The 11,632-nt window shown below is 39.2% G+C and overlaps 1 long non-coding RNA gene across 6 annotated transcripts in view; it reads right to left on the bottom strand.

Annotated features, from left to right (window-relative positions):
- Positions 1–1,175: 1,175 nt before the first annotated feature.
- LOC111250226 (uncharacterized) overlaps positions 1,176–11,632 on the bottom strand; it is a 39,807-nt gene continuing 29,350 nt past the window's right edge. For 2 of the 6 annotated variants that reach the window (XR_002673228.2, XR_002673227.2), the window contains exons 3-5: positions 7,765–7,922; positions 5,549–5,854; positions 1,176–1,515 (exon numbers count right to left, since the gene is read on the bottom strand). This is a non-coding gene — a long non-coding RNA (uncharacterized LOC111250226). Of the gene's footprint in view, positions 1,516–5,548; positions 5,855–7,764; positions 7,923–9,647; positions 9,689–11,632 lie in introns of all 6 variants that reach the window. The other 4 variants (XR_002673229.2, XR_002673230.2, XR_002673226.2 and 1 more) reach the window with 3 other exon arrangements.

The raw sequence follows: 11,632 nt of genomic DNA, 5'->3' as shown, positions 1-11,632 counted from the left end.
TAAAAATAATATTAAAATTGATATAATAAAAAAACTAAATATCACTGAAAAGCGACTCCAACAACCTAACCGTAATCGTACGGTACAATTCAGTATATAATATTACCAATACTATAATAATAAAAAGGAATGTCCACTAAGTAATTATAGTTTATTTATCTAGTGTTACGCTTCAGGCTGTACGTAAAATTGGCGAAACGGAATCACATAGATATCGTCGAACGATCTTAAATACTATCAAAGCGTATAATTTGATAGTGTCTTGCGTAACCTGGGTAACAAATAAAGGTCATATTAATCAGCTGAATAGGCGGTTTGGCGCGATGGCAACGTTATAATCCCGAAGTGGATTGGTTTATGGTGGGGGGTTCGAGGCGAAACGGTCAGCCAAAAACGAAAATTGTCTCATCCATTTGCAGCATGAGCTTTAATGTGACCCTAAAGAGTAGAGCCAAGTAGATAACGCGGCCATTGCAATATTGAATCACAATTAGAAACGCTAACTGGTGCCTCAATTTGTAAAGACTCAATTTGTTTGATCGATACCATTGCTTTTGGGGCAATAGGTTAGCGATAGACAGAAGATTTTCTATGGTAAACCTTGAAGAAATCGTCTCTGTTGAGACGATTTCTTTGAGTTGAGACTTTGAGTTGAGATCATTCGACTTCCTAGTTTCCTTCAGGGAACGGGCGACTTTCATTCCGGTAAGAATCGCGGCTCACTAAATCAAAATAGTCAAAAACTTTAATCTATAGATCTTGTATCAATCTAGATAATGAATAACAACATTTCAAATCTAAATAGTTCTAAGGTTTGACGGGAAAGCACAAAGAAAAAAGTTTCCAGTTCAGGTGGAAGGTGGCTTTTAGCCCCTTGAAAGCTAGTCAGGACCGAGTTTTGTCCTATGGCAAAATCACTTGGACATTTTAACGACAATTCAAGGATCATTCATTTATCAACTTAGCTGCTTAGTTTACCCAGTTGATATCCACAGAATTTTGCGCTAATTTTTTTCGGTTGGCATTTTGCAAACTCAACACTAGGACACTTTTTTTTTCCTATTTTGCCAAACATCCGGAACAACCCTCCGTGTATACCTAGCCTTGCGCTGAGCTAAAATTGAAGTAGTAGTAGTATACTACTAATCGAAAATAGCAATTGAATACGCGTAAGGTATAGTATCATATCAGTGTTTAGATTTATACCCAATAACAATTCTATGTTCTCGATCCTTTCCGTGATGCGCAGGCGAGTTGAAGTTATGTGCATAGTCTCTAGTCGATAAATTCCCGTTTACTTCGGTCCAATAGTGCCTGAAGTTTTGTACTTCCGAAACATCATTATCGCTAAACCTTTACTTGAATGCCTATTTTACTGCGACTAATTATAGGAAAAGCTAGTTCAAATGCATCAGAATACGTAGATTAACTGCAGAGCGGGGGGGGGCAGATCAATTCGGGAGCAAGCGATACTTTTTTCTTAAAGCCACGACTTGTCTAATTAGCGTCGCAAAGCTGAAAAGATGAACAATACATTATCTTATTGAACTGTATGATGAAGAGATAAGTAATCATATTATTTATGGACGTTATTCCTTGGCGTCGTAACGAGCCGATTGTGGCAGTGGTGACCGTAAGTTATATCATGAACTACACGACATTTTTGTAACAGCTCTGCTCTTAACTAGAGTCTCAAAGGGCGCATTGAATTTTAAATTGACATGCTTCTATAACTAGATAGGCACATATCTTGTACATCAACAATTTTCCCAATTGGTTTCCTAAATCGCTATCGAGGCTACCAGCTTATTACAACGCCGGGAATCGAAATTATGATCGACTCGGTAGCAGGCCAAGTAGTTCTTGGTCGATGCACGCTTGTAAGCCATGTTCATTAAATTTATGCTTAATTTTTCGGACACAGCGTATACGCTTTGCTATTTCTGAAGTCGTCTGTAGAGATCTCTTGATCTCTACAGCCAATTGATCGAGGATCTGTCGTTATTTTATCGGAGTCGTTTGAAATTCCCGAAAAGTCACTCTGGATCTAATCAGCTGTTGTTGTTTCTTAACATTTATATTTTTCTATACTCATAGCGTTTTTTTTTTTATAGATACAAAGAGCGCAAGTGGGCAAATTGCAGCATATCTGGAAACCAGTGTTATGAGATATACCGATAAAGGAATTAAAACACGAGAAGAAAGACAAGCTGGTAACTGATGATTAGAAAAATGTGTTTTTACGTGAGACGTATCATGTAGCAGGAAACAGGAACGGTAAATGTTTGTACGTGTGTTATCGATAAAGAGCGAGAACATCCGCTAGAAGGGTTTTTGCGAACCTATATAAAGTGAAGCTCTTCGCCGGCAGCTATCCAAAGTGGTACGACTCGTTTACTAATGATGAAATGAGCGGCAGCTGCAAATGGAAGCTTCAGCGGGCCTGCATATTATAGTACATTGTCATTAGTTAATAAATGCAACATATTATCTCAATAGATAAATAATAGGACGTAAGTTGTAGATTGTAAAGTGCTGGGTTGATTGTATTAATGGCAAACTTAACCTAGTGAACAACGACGCCAACTATCCCCGTACCCTAATGGAAAGAGTTCGCTATTTCGGTAACTTGCTTTGAATATTTAGAAATAGAATATTTAGAAAAAAAAACTTGCGACATAAAAGAGGTCTCTTTTCTTCTGGTAAATAAAAAGTCCCGTGTATACATTAGCCATTATAGAAACAAATGAAAAATGCACAAATATAGCAATTATCAACAAATACAGCCAGGCGCCTGTAGCAGTTAACAAGCGTTCCATAAGAACACAGCATTGCCGCTATGAGATGAGTGAGTTAAAATGACTTAAAATAAGTTACATCGTTATTGATTATTACCGCATGGCTCCAACAATTCCCCTATTGGACAAGTTGATCGTATTAAAACCTAACGCTGGGTTACACGGTTTTATAAGACAAGACAGCAGAGAACTAAATGAAAGCCTCGAGGACCAGGTTTATACACGACGCTACGCCCATTTTCATCTGTAATGGGTGCACGACAGTGTTACTTCCAATAAACACTTTTCAGACATCACCGAACAGTGTTACTCTACGATGCATGGTAGAGATATGGAGTTCCATCTAATGGATGCGGCAGTAACGGATCCGGTACGATAGGTCAGTTCAGCGTAAGTAACTTGCTCGAATCTGGATATACGTGCGAAACGCGTATTTCCCACACAAGGTTGATAGCAAGGCACAAATTTAAATCATCTATGCCACTCTTGCCTATACATACTTTCATTATAACGAATAATTTATATCGATACACGCGCGAAGGACGTTAAAATGTAGCTGGTGAATGTGTGTATTCGTACGACCAGCGCTCGTCCACCAGAGTCGAGTGGCTCAGCTACCCCCAAATAAATTTGGTCTAGTCTGGCCTCTGTTGGCAAGATACGTTCATCTGCATGAAATCATATGCGTGACCCCTCCAATTTGCTCCACACAGGTTGGCAGAGAGTGTTCAATCCTTTATGCTGGCCTTGGTTTGGACAGAATGCTCTTTTGTGGATAAGAAAGGAAACGTCGTAAAACATAAATGGGCCCGCTTTCCCGCTCGTATTAATGCCAGCGGGAGCCTGTCAACGACACACAGACGGATACTGTTCAGGCTATGTCATAAGCCAACTCTGGTCTAGATCGAAGAGTTGATCAGTGGTTAGGCGATCCAGACGAGGAATCGGTCGAGTGCTGTTAGGCTAAACACGAAGCTGGTGGGTGAGGTCGGAGCTTCGAAGTGTCATCATTGAACGAACGGTATGAGGAGACATTGAGGTGTGTTCAGTGAGATGGGGTCGAAAGCAATGAAATTAGTATTTGTAACTCTGTGTTGTTGATGTTTAATATCATTTGACAAAGAATATTTTCGATGGCTTTGCTTGCCCGTAGTAAAACAGTTGACAGAGCATGACTTCTATAACGCAGTACATAGTATAGTCTTCGTACCACTGTAGACTGTACCACGCTCTACGTGTTTGAATCGTGAGGTCCATTGCCAATGATCTCATTGGTCTACAGGAGTTGTATATTAATTATTGTCTTGTTTCGAAATTGGACAAAATCAATTATATATTTCGAATAGTTTCCAAATTGATGCAGTGTGAAGACGGGACTGAATGAGCTGCAGCTGGGTTTGACTTTTTGTTAAGGGAAACAAAAGACCTGTATAGAAAAAAAAAAACTGGCCTTTAACTAGACCATTGACTTGCGTGCCTGGAATCAAACGCGTGCTAAAGACGTATTACAAATGGGTACCTCTTGGCTTTACTAGTCAGTACATTAGAATAAACGGCAGGATAATTAATGCTGGGCCTATTCATCTGACGGGCCGTTCGTACTTAATGCGAGTGATTGTCTCTCTGAGCGTGAGTCCTGACTTTTCGGGCTCTCGCCTGTATGTATACACTATCCTTGCCAAAATCTCTAAGCTTACTTGAGTGATTACAAGATCTTACATAAAATGTACACAGGCGATCTCAGAATATACAGCCTGGTGCCCACACTCCAATGATTTTCGCCCTAGTGGACAATATTTCCATACAAGGGGCCACAAATTGTGTTTCACGTGGCGCATCCGTAACAATATGACATTTCCAGTTGAAAAGTGTGTTACCCTTAAGGTGAAAGCTGATTATGTAATTTACGTAGCATCGAACCAAGCTCGGAAACCTAAGCGTATACAAAATCTTGGGATCACGTTCAATTTTTAAGTAAGTATCATCAAAACGCGATGAAAGTTGCCTCCTCTTCTTGTAATCTTTTTCCTTGAGTTTTTCTAACTTGAAATAGAAAACGTGCCTTCATTTAGACGAGACTTTATCATATGAACGCTAACGTACTACATTCGTGTTTGAGCACTTTTTCTAGTTAGAAAGATCTTACCCCTTTACGACGTATTTATGATAAATTTTCTAGGAAAGATAAAGCGATCGAATAAAGTAAAGCACACACGAATGTATCGTGCAATGCTAATGTTATATAATTTGGGCAAAGAACCCACTGCCTAATGCAAGGCAGTTAACCTTACGCTGTTACAGAATACTGCAACAACTTTAAATAATAGGGACAAAATCATTAACTGTTTTACCTAGCAATCGAATAATTTGCGGTAATTCAAATAGGCCGCATCAAATTGCTACGGCCGTCGGCGCTAGCAGTGCTTTCCCTCGTCGCGTAATAGTTACCGTTAAATGCAATAGAATGATCAGAAAATCTAACCAAATAATGCTTAAACTTCTTTTTTTTCTAATAAATCTATCTTAATTATATTTGCTTTTTCAATCAATTTTCCACATTTGTTCCACACACACACACAGAAAACCAAAAAGCTCTATTACGATATGAGGAAATAGCATATCATCGTATAACTAAGATAAGATACAAATGTTAGCTGCATTATCACTAACAACCTGAAGATTTTTGGAATCGGAAAAGAAGTCCGATAACAGTACTTGATAAGTAACTACTTTTAGGAGCCTGCACTTACATAAAGCCATCGTTGACGTTTACTTCATTCACCTTTTTTCTTCGGTGTAGATCGCCAAGATAACGGAAATGGCATTGGCAGTTGGGCAGACCATGGCCTACTTGATCGATTCTAAGGCCTTACAGCTTTTCGGGATGGCTTGGCCTTACCCGTTTTTTGGTACACTCGCCATATACCACTTGGGTTATTAGCAATCCAAAGCCATAGTGCGAGTTAGCCGCACAGGCCTCAAATAGAACAACATCTGCTCGTCGTAACTCTCGACGGCAATCTCAACGACTACGAGAAGAGTAGATTTTGGGCACCCTGGAAAAATGTAACATGGATGCCTACTGATAGATTAAATTGAGATAAGGTGATAATCATAATAATTATGATTATTTAGATTGTCGCAGATTGCCAGGCGTTAACAATTAGTATCGGTACTAGATTTTAACTCATATAGACAAGTGGAAATAAAGGCCAGTTGACATTATTATGCCATTTAGCAATTGTTTCTTTGGCTACCAACAAAGTCAACCTCGTCATCGAAGGTCCGGGAACCCAACCCATGAAACGGATACGGATGCTTCCTTTGAAAGAATTTAGCGCAACAATAAAACCATGAAGAGTTCGCGAACATAGCTATTTCGTTAGTACGATCATTTCGCGGGTTTAATGTGGTTATCTAGAATTCTTCATTTGAATGCGGACCAAAAAAGATTTGTTGTTATTCATTGGAGCCCACGTAATTAGAAGCGGCCCGGTAAACCTATAATGTTTGCATTACATTTAGGGGTCTAGTATTGCTGAAGAGAATTAGCAGGGACCGTCTTTTCTGCTGACAAACGCTAGTTTATGGATTCACGATCGCAACTACATGTAACGGGTATCTGTAAAGCCAGTCAAAGTTACCACAAAACCTCAGTTGGTATAATAGAGTACACACTTCTCGTTTATCTATGAAAATTCAATCTTGACACACTTAAAAATATACAAGGTATATATATATACACGAAAAAATAACACAAGAAGACCCGCACCTAGCATTTTCAGTTACAATAAAAATGTTTACAAGTTTTTCCACCTAATTTCTTTCACATTTAGATGGTTAGATCTGATGAACTCGTTCACTGAACGTAAAAACCGAGTCGTGCAAAGTGAAGCGTCCTAAATGAAACGTAATCTGATGAGTTGCACTTTTCGAGTTCGTTAAAAAAAGTTGAACTTGAGGTCATGAAAGTATTTTCACACACAAACCCTCGTGAGGTTGTGCAATATAGTCTCTGTTGAGGGTAGCGAAACCTTTTTAGGACTACGTGGAATTTTTGACACCATGAATCATGAAATTGGTAGCAGTATTCTGATTGATGGACCTTAATAGAAGACATCATACAAACCATAATAATTTTTGTGACTGCACAGCGAGGTACATGAACCTTTATAGATAATTTTAGAATATATATAGTAATATTCCATACTTTAGAAACCCCGGTAATCCTAGCTTCAGATAGGGCGATGTTCGACTAGAATTATTCTTTTAGCTACGATAACGGGGAACTGTAGCAGCTATTCATAGTGATACTGATTTGTCTTAACCTTGTAAGCTTAAAGTTGCTTCTATAATGCATCAAAATAATTACCGAGAGAGATATGGGTTGTTTTACTGAAATGGATAAAAAAAAAACTAGCTGAAAAGAACAGTAAACGTCTTTCTCATTTCAAACGGGCATTTCTATTAAAAAAAGAAAACGTGCTCTTTATACTATGTAGACCTGCCAACTTGAGCGCCTAAGCTTTTGCCTAAAAAAAATCAGGGCCCGCTGATCCAGCTTACCGCTGACGTGCACCGTACATCACCTGACATTAACAAAAGATGAATTATTATTCGCAATATATATATACACACCTCTAAAGAATGATTATATGTTAATCAAGTTTTTGTCAGCACCTCTAACCTTTCAATTAAATTGACTTGACCCATAGCCTAGTTCCGGCCGTTTTTAACCACCATCTCCAACCCTTTTAACTTGGTCTTTCACCGAAAAGGTTCCCTTTACCAGTATCAATTCGTCCCTAACTCACTTCTTCATCTATACATGTTCGCATGCAACGTATACTCCTTAATAAGCTTAACTGTCGTCGAAGGCCTCCTTCTAGACCATTATTTTATAATATTATCAAGTTCAGTATCGATTTAGTAGGCCTTTGAGCCTGTCTACCGCAGCCTGTCTTACCAATAAACAGGCGAAGCAGGCGATTGTCTAATTTGAGCGATATTTCTGCAGTGCGGTTTGCATTCGACAACCGAAGCGATAGCTGAAGCGGGTATCCTTTCGCTGGTTGGCCGCCAGTGTTTTTTTAGTTTCTCCAAGGCGAAACAGCTGGCCCTTAACTGAAAATGACATCTCGATGTCAAAATTACCTTACGATTGATAGCGCTAGACCAGTCTGTGTAGTAAACTTCCGGTGATTTTCCCATGATCTTTGCTGCCTAGAAGTGCACAATAAAAAGCGCAGGATGTACGTGTCGAAGTATTTTGCCACCCTACGACAAGCGCTTAGATTGATCCGGTGTATAGATGAATATGTGACCCCACCTCCGGCTGTTCTACCCCACTGAATTGCCCGCGAGTGAGCACGGGACGTCCGAACAAATTCGAAAACTTTCAACGTCAAAAAATGTTCGAGGCCAGAAACGTGTGAACCTAATACTCGTCGCTGATCACAGCCGCAGCGATAAACAGGAATTTGTCGCCTGGAAAAAGAGCTGATGGGGACTAAGGCGGCAAATAAAAAAAAAAATAGCCACCGCAGCGATTCCGGATTATCGTTTGGTTGAATAAAGAAGTAAGCCAGGAAGTTTTTTTGATGTTTGTAAGTCTGTTAAAAGATCTCCATCAATGCGTATAGTCGTGGCCGTAAAGGCATCACTATTAGCGATTAAATGAAGGTTTACCCCAGGAGTATATACGTATAGATTTAGAGAAGGGAGTCTGAGTCAACTCATTCAGAAGAACTGGCTCAATTTGAGGTATGATTCAAAGTCCCTTGATGAAAGCACCAGGAGCGTATAATTTTTGAAGAGATCAATTTGTAAGTATAACCCATATCTTGGTCTAAAGGTGTTATTGTATGGATATGCAGCATAAAATTACATAATGAGACTATGAAACAAGGTGACTAAAGATTTATAAAACGTTTGTAAGTCTAAGGTGGGCCTGAAAAAAGGGATATTTTCAAATTCCCAAACCCGCGAGGTTGCATAGCGATAAGAATGAGCTTTACAGCTGTAATGTAATAATAATAATAATAATGATAAGACGGAAGATATGGAACGATTCAGGCCGGGGCTTAGCGAAGGGAAGTGTAGAAATTTGTGTTACAAACAAAACAGTCATCGTTATTCGAAAGTCTAACAATAAGTGAATCTTATTCTTACCCTGAATTTTCGCCAAATTGAGTACGGATCGATATAGACGAAGACAAGAAATACAGCTTTTATTTGCAGATCTTCATTTTTAACGTAGAAAGTACGAAATGTGTCAAGGCTTAAATATTTACAATGAACACAGGACATCTGCATAAAACGACTTGCGTATTTTATATGACCAGCAAAAGCTGCCTAATAAAATCATAAACAATATCTATCGTTTAAATAAACACCGTTAGGTTTAATATGATAACGTTTAATTTTTGTCGTTTTGCTCCAAATGTGTTTAAGCTCAATAACAGCAATGCGTGGCCAAATTCAAATCTAAGCTTAAAAAAAATCAGTCTGCCAGCCTACAAAATGAGAAACCGCTCGACCTCACAATCAGGACTTGAGACGGCTGCACTGAGGACGACAACAATTTCTCATTTCAAAAATAAACCCAGAAAAGCTTATGCGTCACGTTTTTTCCAGAGATGAAAAGCAAGCCATGTTATTGCAGGACAACTGCAGCATATGGCTAGCAAGGATCTGCAATGTAATTCCAATTTGAAGGCTTCATTTTAAGTCGTTACAATTGCCTATGTCTGCATCTATGATTAGATGTTATACGGTATGTTGCTTGCAGTCAGGATGAATAGGGTAGTTAGTTCAGAGGGATACTGATAAAAAGTTTCAGTACTTTACCTTGCAGGATAAGAGGATCCTCTTAAGAGAGCAGCTTGAACCTTGGATCATATGTGAGAAACATCGATTGATTATTACTGAAACAACTAATTTAAACGAATAAGCCACAACTCTAGTATAATTTAAGATCAATGTAAGGTCGGGTAATTTTTTTTGCAAAATTTGTCTAGGCGAGCATAATAATAATAATAATAATAGTAATTTTTGTTATTTCGTCTATATTTAAACAGATTTAGCTCGGGGTACTGCCCCCAATGTGCTGTAAGAATAATGATAATAATGTGCTAGTCTGACCCATAAATGATCGTAACAGGCATCTTATTAAAGGTATGATTCCAATTGGTTCAGGAGGTTATGTCAGACAGGTTCTAATAACCAATTCCTCTGCCAAAAAACCAACCCGTTAGTGATGGATCAAGGTTCATGCCGAGAAGTTACGGAGTAACTTTGGACACGCATTAGCTGTATACATTTACCTTATAATACACCAAAAGCCACATATGCCTCACACCAAACTTCATTTGAATAGCCAAAATAACAATGAGGTTGAAAAACAAGGCACGTTACTGAAAACTACAAGACTATGCTTTCAGTCATTCACTATAAGCGGCTTTACTGCCAAAAAAAACGATTGGCACCGCCTTCAGGCAGCGGTTTCTGCTCACAAAAACCTTCATAGGCCATCAGAAATCCGTTAAGACTGCAAGAGTGAATCTAAGAAATTATCCACGTATTTGCAGACTCTACTGCTCAGACTGTAGCAACGCAGCTTTTCAGAACAATTAACAGATTTGCCAGTTTTTAACCAACAGGAGGTCTTAGTAAATGACTTCGTTTGGATTCGCAGAGCGAGAGTACGAGACGCGAAAAGGGAAAGCTGAATGTCCTTGACGTGGTGCGCTCAGCTTTAGATATTAGTTCTTCTTAAGAGACAAATAGCGCGAATGCAAAAATGCTTTAATTACTGACTGCTGCCGCCGCTGCCCCCGGTTCTGGCGTAATGCGTTTAGGTTTCGTAATGCGATAGCGCACATCTGCGTGCTAGGAACGGCCAAGAAGATCCTGAGAATGGCCTTTATGCTAAGGCCACTCAAGCCTCCGTAATAGTGAATGAGTCATATTTTCTTATGCAATATAAGGCCAACTTAGAGCCCTGTACAACGGTAACCCCAGAAACAACATACATGAACGTCTCAGTTTGTTCTGTTATGGACATAAGCGTTGTTATTAAGTTTTAAATGTTCGATATGATCTTTTAGTAAAATTTCGATCACGTTGAAGTAGTACTCAATCACGTATGTCAAAAGTGTGACACAGCTTCAAAATGTACAATATCGGCCGCATCGGCAACAGGACATCATTAGACCTGCAGCTCTAGTCCTGACAGCCGGTAGTAGGCGCATCGAGGAGAGAATGTTCATTAACGCATAATGGCGAGCGTCGGCACGAAATAAATTTGCGCGATTCGTTAGAATGACCACATTCGAATACCCTGTTTAATTAGTGTTGGCGTTGAAAAGATCAGAACGGCGTTTTCAGTTGGCGACGCCTACCTGAACCAATAGCGGTGTTCGACTGGATGTGTCCAGAACACGTACTTTAAGAGCCCTTGTATTAATAATACGTGCTTATCGTACGTAAACTGTGTATCCCAGTTAGGCCTTGATCAAATGACCTACTGTTGCTCCTCGCTTGCCCAAAGCTGTGTGTGATCACAACATATGCCTTATTCTTAGCTTTCGGCTCGAAAAGGACTTCTTTAAAATGAAGTGTTCCTTAATGAAGATAATACTATTTCTTTCCCATAGCCGACCTTCAGCATACTCAAGCTAGAGTAAGTATATGCTACAAAATACGGGCCGCATGTAGTAAGGCTATTATAAAATTCGAAAATGCATATGGCCCTTTAATTTTACGGAAAAAGACAATTTGCTAGCAATTCAGTTTCAGGCTTATACAGCGGCACATAATGTATCTTTTTCTCT

The sequence above is a fragment of the Varroa destructor genome, unplaced genomic scaffold, assembly GCF_002443255.2.
Source record: "Varroa destructor unplaced genomic scaffold, Vdes_3.0 BEIS01000004.1, whole genome shotgun sequence".
Taxonomy (NCBI): domain Eukaryota; kingdom Metazoa; phylum Arthropoda; class Arachnida; order Mesostigmata; family Varroidae; genus Varroa; species Varroa destructor.
Note: the sequence above shows the minus strand (reverse complement) of the source record. Positions and strands in the feature narration are given on the sequence as shown.